This window comes from Castor canadensis, chromosome 3 (genome assembly GCF_047511655.1).
Source record: "Castor canadensis chromosome 3, mCasCan1.hap1v2, whole genome shotgun sequence".
Lineage (NCBI taxonomy): Eukaryota > Metazoa > Chordata > Mammalia > Rodentia > Castoridae > Castor > Castor canadensis.
The window spans coordinates 136,611,326-136,623,274 of NC_133388.1; the positions used below are offsets into that span (position 1 = coordinate 136,611,326).

General features: G+C 43.6%; 1 non-coding gene across 1 annotated transcript; it reads left to right on the forward strand.

Annotated features, from left to right (window-relative positions):
• Positions 1–9,672: 9,672 nt before the first annotated feature.
• Positions 9,673–9,779, forward strand: LOC141421979 (U6 spliceosomal RNA). The gene has a single exon (XR_012446648.1). It is a non-coding gene; the product is annotated as a U6 spliceosomal RNA (small nuclear RNA).
• The last annotated feature ends 2,170 nt before the right edge of the window (positions 9,780–11,949 follow it).

The following is an 11,949-nucleotide window of genomic DNA, read 5'->3' on the forward strand; positions in this document are numbered from 1 at the left end:
TTTCAATCCTGCTCATATTTTAATATCCTCAACCCTCATGATCTCTTTCCATACCCTGTTCCCCTGACGATGAAGGTTGGTTGCATCGGGCTTTTATATGTTTGTCTTTCTATTAAACCTCTTTATATTACCTGAGTCTTGTCTTCTGAACCCAAAATTTGGGTTTGGAGAGTGTGCCTTATGTTTCAGAGCCATCCCTCCAGCACCTTGCAAGGTGCAGGGTTAAGAAAAAACTGATCAACTATTTCTCCCCTGTCTCTAATGAGGGTGTTACCATGTCTACACCTTAGAGATGAGTAACTTATAAATAAAGTAGGTTAAAATTTACTCACAGTGTAGAAAAATGAAAACAGTCACTGTGCACTTCAATAAGTATTTATTGAATGCCTGCTTTGTGCAGAACCTGTTCCATTCTAAGCAACAGAGAGCAGCTAGTAGAGTGGTCACTAGCAAAAGATCTGCAACCAGTTTTCACAGTTCCAGTATCATCCCTTAACAGCAGTGTGATCTTGTACAAGTCAACTTCTCTGTACCATAGTTTTTCCATCTGAGAAATGGGATGACATATGAATTTTTGTTCAGGCACCAAAAGAAATAAATTAAATTGGACTTCATGAAAATTAAAAACTCTTTTTTTTTTCTTTTTCAGTACTCTGGTTTGAACTCAGGGCCTACTCCCTGAGCCACTCCACCAGCCCTTTCTTGTGATAGGTTTTTCCAGATAGGATCTCCCGAATTATTTAACCTGGCGATCCTCCTGAGTAGCTAGGATTACAGGTGTGAGCCACCAGCACCCAGTGGTGCTGTGCTTTTGGATGGGGTTTTTAAAGACAATATATCAGTTATTAAACTACTCGGAGGAAATTTTTTTAGTGTATATTCTAAAAAGTTTAAATTTTTTCCCAAGAAGTTCTTGCTAGCTCAAGTCAGTATCAAGCCACAGAGGAAGAAAACTGTGCTCTTATCTTCATGAGTGTTTGCTGAGTACCAGGCGGTCCTGGCATTACCGGTATGGAGCATAAAGGCATGAAAGACAGAGCCTGGGCTTTCAAGGAACTTCCAAGCCCACAGGGCCAGAGGATTAATACTCACTGAGAAGAAAAGGAAGAAGGGTGTAGGGGAGAAGGAACAGAGGGCTGAATTATTGGAGTAGCTTGGATAGTTCGACCTTCATAAACGTGCCAAAGGCTCCCATCTTGCTGTGAGGAAAAGCCAAAATCCTTCAAGGGCCTCTGAGGCCCTGTCCCATTTGCTTGGCTTCTTTCCTCCCTGGCCTCGTCTTTTCCTCTTCACCTGTTCTTTCTCTTCCTCCCTCTCTTCTACCAACCACCCGGCTTTCAGCCAGGCACAGCAGCCTCGGGGGGCTTTGAGCTTACTGTTGCCCTGGACCGCCCCTTCCAGAGAGATGCTCAAGATATTCCCATCTGCTTCAGGCCCCCACTCAGCTGCCACCTTCTCTGCAAGGCTCTTCCCACCCCTATCCACCTCCCACCTGCCACAACACACTGTTACTCTTGCCTGTGTCACAAACCTCCCCAAAGCATGTGGGGATCCTCAGAGGTCCAGGGGCCCCAGTTTGAGAACTGCTGCATTAGCATTCCCTGGGAGGCTGGTTAAAATCCACTCCCCAGCCCAATCCCTGATTCTGTTGTGGCTCTGGAAAGACACCTGGAACTCTGCATTTAAAAAAAGCAGCTCAGGCCATTCTAATGAGATGGTCCAAAAGCAATGAAAAGCCAGTGAAAGGTTTTAAATAAAACCTAGAGGATGGGATGTAGCTCAGAGGTAGGATACGTGCCTAGCATGGGCAAGGCCCTGAGTTTGATCCCCAGCACCATATACACACAAAAAAAGGTGACAAATTAGCTCAAGCCCTTAGGGACCCCTGGGGTCCATAGTCCAGGGAAACAGAAGTCTCAAGCAGAGAGAGACAATAACTACATTCTGGTGGTTGATATCCTATCCTCCACCTGCTTTTGTAAATAAAGTTTTATTGGAACATGGCCAAACACACACACCCATGTTACCTGTGGAACCCAGGGCCTAAGGTGGGCTAGGGGACAGTCTCTCACTGAGCCACACCCCTACCCCACACCCATTTCTGTACAACCTACAGCTAGAATTGCAAAATTGGATCTCCAGCCATGGGTACATCTGACCTCAGATCAAAACCATTTGGAAAAAAATGAATCTGTACTGAACATGTCCAGACCTTTTTCTCATGTCACTATTCCCTAAACAATACAGGATAACAACTATGTACACATTTACATTGTATTCGGTATTATAAGTCATCTAGAGATGATTTAAAATGTGCGGGAAGTTGCATGCAAATTCTGCACCATTTTATATAAGGGATTTGAACACCACAGATTTTGGTATGGGGTAGGGAGGCCCTGGAACCAATCCTCTTCCCCAGACCAAGGGATGACTAGTTGTGATAAAGACTATAATGATTTGCAAAATTATTTACTATGTGACACTTTTCAAAAAAATTTTTGCTGATTTCTGGCCTAAATCAAGAGCAGAAAGGCAGAAGAAAAAATGATAGATTTTTTTTTTCTGCTTATGTGCCAATACCATGCTGTTTTTATTATTATGGTTCTGTAGTATAGTTTGAAGTCGGGTATTGTGATGCTTCCAGCATTGAACTTTTTGCTCAGAATTGTTTTGGCTGTTTGAGGTCTTTTGTGTTTCCATATGCATTTCAAGATTGACATTTCTATTTCTGTGCAGAATGTCACTGGAATTTTGATAGGGATTTCATTGAATGTGTAGATTGCTTTTGGTAGTGTGGCCATTTTCACAATGTTGATTCTACCAATCCAAGAGCATGGAAGATCTTTCCATCTTCTGATAAGATGATAGATATTTAGGGACAAGATTAGGGAGTAGGTGAGGTGAAGTGGGGGTGGAAAAGGGAAGCCAGACACCCTGAAAGTGCACCCTGACACCAGCAGATGGGACACAGGCTGGGAGAAGCCCAGAGTGGGCAGCCCAACAAGGACAGCAAATGTGTTTGGGGACACATGTTCCATATCTTTCTTGTCCCACTGAGGGTTTCCTATAGTTTGTCTCTATGGGGTTGCTATTTGCTCTCAGAAATAAGACTAACAGCTGTAGCAGAAGAGGCGCAGACACTAAATTGAAAGGCATTATCTATTTAATCCCAATAACCCAACAAGAAGGTACAATGCACTTTTTTTGAGATAGGGATTTTATTTGCCCACAGCTGGCTTTGAACCATGATCCTCCTGATCTCTGCCTCCTGAGTAAGTAGTATTACAGGCGTGAGCCACCAACACCAGGCTCCACAGAGTACCTAACAGTGCCTTACAAACTTGAAGAGCGCCTGTGTACTTTGTATGGCTTACACGTGTGATTTTAAATTGGCCCCTCCCAGTTTCTTACAGGTAATAAAAGATTCTTTTTTTTTTTTTTCTTTTTGCCATACAGGGGCTTGAACTCAGGGCCTACACCTTGAGCCACTCCACCAGTCCTTTTTTGTGGTAGGTATTTTCAAGATAGGGTCAGTCTCAAGAACTATTTGCCTGGGCTGGCTTCGAACTGCAATCCTCCTGATCTCTGCCTCTGGATTAGCCACCAGTGCCTGGCTAGAGGATTATTGTTTGTGTGTTTCTACCCATTTCTCTCTCGCCTTTGCTTCAGGTTTCCAAGTCTGCTCCAGATCCACAACAAAGCGTTGCACTTAATCCTGTCTCTGCCAACAGAATATTTTTATTACCAATTGATCAAGATTTTTGATAAGCTAAATGAAATAAACCACATCTGTTGGTAATTTATTCATGCTGAGTGATACCTTCAGAGCTGGAGCAGGTGAGCCTGTACTGGAGCGATAGAATGTTCAACAATCAAGATCCAGTTCATGAGTGCTCCCCCATCCCACACTATTCTGAGGGGGAATACTTTAAAGAGGAGACTAAACTCCCCATGAACTGACGATGGTCCCCTGAGTTTTAGCAGAAAGTCAACTTTCGTCACATTAGGGGCTGAGTCTATTTCACAGACAAAAGAGAAGCAAATCTTTACTCAGTCACTCTACTTCTTTTCCCCATTAGCTAACAGCATTGTGAAACTGCCCCCACAAACAGTCAAAAACAAAGAGAACCAGGAGTTTTACCAACTTATTCTAAGAAAGGCAATGTAATAATTTTTTGCTAGCCTGGGATTATTTTCATACAGAGATTGAGATTGAAAAGAAAGAAAAAACCCCAGCAATGTATTTAAACACACAGTAAATGATAGTTCTAGAAGACATCCACCTCCAAATTCGTGACTGTGACTGTTCAGAACCTGCTCCAGTACCTAGCTCTGCCTTTATCTCCTGCCTTTCTGGTCCCTAATCCCAAATACAAAATAAAACCTGAATTCTGTACTGTGGCCTGGAATCCTTCAGAGTCTTCACACTGGCTTCTGCAGGGTCCTCAAAGCCACACTCTCTCACCTCAAGCCTTTGGTCCTCGGGCGTCTGTCTGGAACACTCCCCTTGCTATTCATCCTCCAGGTCTGGGTCCAATTTCACTCCAGAGAGGTTGTCCAGGAATGCCCAATCTCTCTCTCAGTGTCCTGTGTTTTCTTCCTTCCTAGCTTCTGTGACACTCAGGATAGAGTTGTCCCTTATCCATAGATTCAACCAATCGCAATTGGAAAAGACTTGGAAAAAAATTGCAGGTGGGGTAAGGTGTGTTGGTACATGCCTGTAATCCCAAATATTTGATAAGCAGAGACAGGAGGAGCTTGAGTTCAATCCCCAGTATCATCCAAAAAAAAAAAACAAATTACAGCTGTACAGAGTTTTTGATCATTATATCTTTACAATACAGTATTACAACTGTGTACACAACGTTCACACAGTATTAAGTATTATAAATAATGTAGCGATGACTTGAGGTATACAGGAGGATGAACATAGAGCACAAGGGACTTAAGCATCCTCAGATCTTGGTACCCAGGAAGGGCCAATGCACTAGAGATGTGAAGACAGAGGGACCTCATGGGAAGAAGGTGAATGGTTTCTAGAAGCTGAGAGATGGTCCTAGCTACAGCCATCAAGAGGATGGAACTTCAGTCTTGCAACCACAAGAAGCTGAATTCTGTCAGTGGCCTGATGGCAGTCTGAAAGCAGTTCTTTTCCTGAGCTCAGAATAAGCTCAGCCAACTTCTTGATTTCATGATATCCAGTGGTGGCCACCTGGCCTTCTCACCCACAGAGCTGTGTGCTGATAAATGGATTATCTGAACAACAAAAATCAAGACGTAAAACTTGGGTAACAGGTCAAGGCTATGTTTTCCTGGGATGGGTCTTCTACCCACATGTTAGGGACGGGGTAACCCATGCCTCCATTCTGGCTCTGATTGTTTTCTTTTGATTTAAGTTTGAGGTTCACAACTGGTGTGTATTTTGGGGTTTAGGAGTGCTGACTTCCCAGGGCTAGTTAAAATCCTATGTAGGAAAACCAAATATTCGTAGGCATTTGAGACTGTCACAGTGACTGTGGGGGTGGGGGGGGGAGTCTCTCTCCTGCCATTTACTGTGAGCAATGAAGATGCTAAACCCTGACCACACTACAGCACAGGGTGCATGTGGCCCCATGAGCTATCCTGCCCATTGAGAAATGTTGGCTTTACATGGACTTCACATGTGCAAAATGTCTACAGATCGACTTCTTTTTAATCTACAAATCTGTATTTGGCTGGTACGAGATCATGACACATTTCCATTTCCACAGAGGCATCTCTTCTGTGCAGTCCAGGCCTCATCACAACCCAAGACTCAATGATGGCTGAACCCAGCTTCCCCAAACCCCTAATCAACAGGGGGCAGAGGAGGAGCTAGTGCCATTGATAGCCCACAGATTACAGCCCTGTTGGCTTGTGGGTTGGTTCAAATTTATGAGGAAGGCCACAGGCAGGACCTGAAGCAATGGACTGGTGGGGTGACAGGTCGCTGTTGAACACTGGTTATTGGGGATGGAAACTGGAGTCTGAAGAAGGCACCACAGTGTCCTGGGGTGCCGGGCAGTGTGTGTTGGCAGACGAATCTCAGCCCCACAATAACTCAGCCCTCACAGGCAGTGGGGCGAGAGAGATTTATGGACCCCAAGGAACGAGTGAGAGCAAGGCTGCTCAAAGGAAGGCAATACATCGTGCGATGCTGACTGTCAAATAACATGTTGGGTTTCTTCAGTGGTCCCAAGACTCAGAGATTACATCTTTAACACATCAATAACTTAGCCTCTGGTAGGCAGCGCTCACTGGGGCATGACTAATCAGCGGATGAAAGTGTCTTTGTGGGGATTAACTTTAATGAAAAGAAAAGGGATAGTTATTTGGGGAGTTTGAAATCTTCCATAAATCAAAGGAAACACTGACAAAGCAGGTTCATAAGGTAAGAATGAAGCCATTGTGGGGAAAATTAAGGGACAGCTACTTTTTATATAAATCACAGGTCAGGGCTCCATTGGCCGTGGATTCCATGGGAACAGGACTACTCAACTTCTTCAGGTGTAAAGGAATGATATTTAGGGAGGCCAAGCCATCTTTAAGGAAAACCAGATGTCCTGGGTCCCCATTAACCCTTTCCCACTGCCTTCCAGGATGTCTGGCAAGTGGCTTACTGACTCTTTGAGGGAGGGGTCCCCACTTACTCCAAATGTAGCTTGCAAAGTACATTCTGAACCTATGGTTTACCAAAGGGCCCAGTGATTCAGAGTCTAGTCAGGAAACCATTGGATGACTCTGTGCAGCCTGTGGACCTGTAAGAACAATGTTATCTACACACACCCAACACACACACACCCAACACACACACACCCAACACACACACACCAAGAGCTTAGGCGTCAGACTCATAAGGAGCTAGAGGTGGGCTCTACTTACTAAGTGATCAAGTCACACCCTCCCGTCGTGACACTCTCAGAGGATAGTTCACTGATGTTATGCCTAAACTGCATAACCTGAATCTAGTCATGAGGAAACTGCCAGATTGTGATAAAGTCCACTGAATAACCGGCTTAATGTCTTTTTTCAAAAATGTGACTCTCAGGCCAGGTACAGTGACTTATGCCTATAACACCAGCTACTCAGGAAGCAGAGATGGGAAGGATCAAGGTTCCAGGCCAGTCAGGGTAAAAAGCTAGTGAGATCCCCATCTCAACAAATACAGTGGTGGGTATTAATCCAGCTACTCAGGAGGTATAAGTAGGTGAATGACAAATCAAGGATGGCCTTAGACAAAAAACATGAGACTGTATTCAAAAAAGCAAAAAAGGGCTGGGGGTGTGACTGAAAAGGTAAAGCACTTGTCCAGCAAGTGTGAGGCCCTGAGTTCAAACCCCACTATCACCGAAAAAAAAAAATTGTCAATCTCAAACCAGATGTTGTGGTTCATGCCTATAATACCAGCACACAGGGGGTAGAGACAGGATGATCACAAGTTCAAGGACAGCTTGGGCTACATAGCAAGACCCTGTGTCAAAAAACAAACAAAAAGTCAACCTTATAAAAGACAAAGAAAGAGGTATGCCCCATGTTCTAGCAAACAGTTCTGCAGCAGTGTGACATTATCCTGAATGTTGTAACTATTTAGTAGTTACGCGAGAAACTGCCCTTGTTTCTAAGGGACACAAAGGGAAATATTTGTGGTAAAGTTCATGGTATCTGCAACTTAGTCTCCAAAGGCTCAGAAATGTTTCTCACATAGCCAGTGTGTCAGTCAGACTTTTTTTGTCTTGGTGGCAAAATACCTGACAGAACCACTTATGCGAAGGACTCACTCTGGCTCACAGTTTCAGTACATCTGGAGGGGAAGGTGTGGCAGAGCAGCTCTCATCCCGGAAGGAGAAAAGAGAATGCCTGTATTCCAGGTTTGCTCCTTGTCCTCCTTTTACTCCATCTGGGACCCCAGAGTATGACAGGAGCTGCATTTGGGGCAGGGTCTTCCCCATCAGTTAATCCTCTCTGGAAATGCCATCAAAGCCACACCCAGAGGTGAGCTTCACCAATCTAGGAGCATCTTGATCCAATCAAGTTGACAATCAAGATTTATATCACATCCAGAGAGAGGGAGAACTGTAGGAAAACATTAAAAATTGATGGTTTCAGATGAAAGAATGATAAGAGTTAATTATGATTATCACAACTTTTATGTGAGTTTGAAACCTCTTCAAAATAAAAAGTAACAAAAATGAACCAGATATATCTTCAGCACAGTAAATGGAGGGAGGAATTGCACATAATCCCCCAAACAGAAGAAGTTCTAGCTGAGTTCTAGTTGTTGCAGTCAGTCACAGTCGGCCAGACATCAAAGAAAGGTTCGAAGCATATCCATTAGGAATTCTTCTGACTTCAAGTTTCACACAACTCAACTTGTAAAAATATGGGTCTCCATTTCTCACACTAACCATTCTGGAGCGGGTGAGGAAGCTCCCAGGCTCCTACCTTTTCATTATATCATCTTTAGCTTTGCGTCTCATAGATGCAAGATGGCTGCAGCACATCCAGGCATCAAGACTCCCTTACCATGAGGAAGAAGGTGGAAGAAGAAAGACAGAGCAGCACCTGTTTAGAAAAGTGAAAGTTGTTCCAGAAACCTCCATAATGCAATTACAGGTAAATGTTCTCCAAATATGTCTATTCTCCAGTTACTTCTTCCTACCACCATGAAATTATGGATAGTCAAATATCTGACAAAGTGTAACAATGAGGAGCTGGAAGCTTGGGATCAGGCTGGTTCTGTTTTTCATAGATGGCTTTCTGGGCCAGCCACAGTTTCCTCATTATAAAATAACAGCTTTAAACTGGATTATCTCAAGTTCCCTTCCAGCAATAACAATCTCCATTCTCAAGTCTTTTCTTCTGTGTAAGGGTGTGTTTGTTCGAGGTGCAGTAATCTCTGACTTAAACTGGCTCACACAATTAGATACTTTTTTATCTCCTGAAAGAGGAAGGCTGGGTAGACCAGGATTCAGCACATCTGATTTGACTCCTTAGCAGCACCAACCTTCAGCAAAGCATCTGCTAAGCTGGCTTCCTCATCAAGCTGCAGACCAGCGTTCCTGATGGAAAATCCAGATAGGACGAGACGTGTAGGAAGAAGAAACACTGTCGCCATTCCATTCTCTCCTAGACATCAGCTTCCCCCGGGGCCTCCTGGCAGCCTTCCTCTTCCGTCTCATCGGACAGAAGTATTTGTGTGGGTCCTGAACCATCACTAGCGAGGAAGACAGGATAACCCCTGGTTTGAGACTAAGTGGCTGTGTGTCTAGTAGACATTGAATAGTCACCCATAACGTACCTTTACTTATCATGGGGAATAGCTTTGGGAAATAACCTTCCTTCCAGATACCACAGGAAGGTTCCCACATACCAAAGGCTCACATGTATCTGTCTAAGGCCCCTAACACCCCATTAGCCACTTTCACCCTATCCAGTGATCTAGCTCCCTCCCTCCCTGCTCTAAGAAAGAGTAGAGAAGGCAATTCCCACCCGGCCTCAGGCGTTGTGGTGCCTCTAGAGTTTGTTCACTTGAGGGATGGTTTGTCCATTCATTCACATGCATGTTCTAACTCCGCAAATATTTCCTGATTACCTACACTATTCCAGGCACTGACAGAAAGCCATAGTCTTTGTTCTTAAAGAATCTGCACTCTGGTGCTCAGTTCAGCAGCACATATACAAAAATTGGAACGATACAGAGAAGATTAGCACGGCCCCTGCGCAAGGATGACATGCAAATTTGTGAAGCGTTCCATATTTAAAAAAAAAAAAAAGAATTTGCACTCTGGCCAGTGCCATGACTCATGCCTGTAATCCTAGCTACACAGGAGCAGAGATCAGTAGGATCGTGGTTTAAAACCAGCCTGGGCAAATAGACCCTATATAGGGCGTGGGGGGTGGGGGGATGGGGGAGCCATAACAATAAAAGACTGGAAGAGTGGCTCAAGTGGTAGAGTGCCTGACTAGCAAGTGTAAGGCCCTGCATGCAAACCCCAGTGCCACCACAAAAAGAAAAAAGGAAATTACACTGTGGCAGTGACATAGAGACATTAATGGCAAGAGTCAGGAGGAAGGAATATTTATACACTGGGTGACATCACAAAGGAAAATTAAAACTGACTCTTACTTAGAATTCTCATTATATTAATCATGCAATAACATGTATGTGTTGAGGATATCATCTCCCTTTCTCTTAATCCATTTTTGAGACTGGGTCTCGCTAGTTTGCCCAGGCTGGACTTGAATTCTTTAACTAAAGTAATCCTTTCACTCAGCCTCTGAGTGCTGGAATATACTATCTTTATCTAAGATTTTTTAAAAATGAAAAACTTAGAATCCAGTGGCTCACACCTGTAATCCTAGCTCCTCAGGAGGTAGAGATCAGGAGGATCATGGTTCAAAACCAGCCTGGGGCAAATTTGAGACTCTATCTCAAAAAAAAAAAAAATCACAAAATAAAAGGCTGGTGAGGGGCTCAAGGTGTAGACCCTGAATTCAAATCCCAATACCACAGAAAAACAACAAAAACCCTTATTTGTATTCATTTGCATTTTTAAAAGTCTATTTCTTTTCAAGTAGAAAGCTACTTCATTTCGGCTCTGATTCCTTCTTCTCTAAGAGTCTTATATCCCAGAAACTCATTATTTCCTAGGCCTATAGATTTTCTACATCCAATTCCAGTGGCCAGTGTTCACAGTTAAAAGGGACTCTTTAATTAGTAACATTCTAACACACAAGACTGACTATGTACCAGACATGAAATAGTTAATACTCATTTCTTGCAGCAGCCCTCTGATTTAATCTAAAGGATTATAAAGTTTCTTAAATACATAGAACTAGTAAGTGATTTAGATAGGACTTTTTTTCAAGTTGGTCCTGGGGATGGCCTGAGGGTGTGGATTTGACCTTGGCACTGCAAAAAACAGTTGATTTGCTTTTTCAATCCATGCTGGTACCCTGGGGTGTGCTGCCTTTAGCAGTGACCTACAACCCTAGAAACTGAGCCTCAAGGCAGAATCGTTTCTACCCCATACACTGTTACTCACCTCATTGTTTCTTAAAACCTCTTGTGCCAAGTAGCTATGAAGGCAAAATTGAGGTTACTTATAAAACATAACTTTCCTCCCTTGAAATCTGATGAAATACATAGTAAAATACCAAATAATCATGCCAGGATGCATAATCAACGTACGTATGTGTGAGCTTCATCACCAAGCATTCTAGGCTACATTTCCATAACCTTACCATGAGCAAGGAAAACATCTGACATCATAGGCTCTTAAGATTCCAAACATTTTCACACATTTTATATAGTTTTCTGTTCATTTATAGTTCTAGTTAGGGGAATAAACAAAATAAAATAAGGCAAGAATAATAATCCACCTATGGTTTGGAAAATGGCCCATTGGGAAGGTAAAGAGAGCATGCCTCCTGGCTCTGCTAGCCAGTGAGGAGGTTAGAAATGACCACACAGCCTTCCCAAGAGCTTCTGGGGGACAAGTCAGAGTCCCTGGGACTGAATCCCTGTCCTGCAATTCTCTGCTCCTCTCCTGCACATGTGAACAACTCTCTCACCTGTGCAGATAAGAAGCCACTTACAAAGGAGAGGGGAGAGGCACCCAGCCATGCCCACACTAGTGAGCCTGTGGCAGCCCTCACAATGCAAAGTCACCATTAAATTCCAAGACACAAAGCATGCTATACTCTCGGTGCTGTGCCACCAGTCCTCATCCATGTGTGCTGACTATTTTGCGGGGGCCGGGGGGAGGTGACAGAAAGTTTTTGGTAGTGACAGAGTCTCACATGCTATGAAGGTGCTTTATCATTGATCTACTCTCCCCAGCTCAAGAGAAATAATTTGCAAACAGAAAAACTTTTTTCTCACAATTCTGGAGGCCAGAAGTCCCAGATCAAGATGCCTAAAGGTTCGCT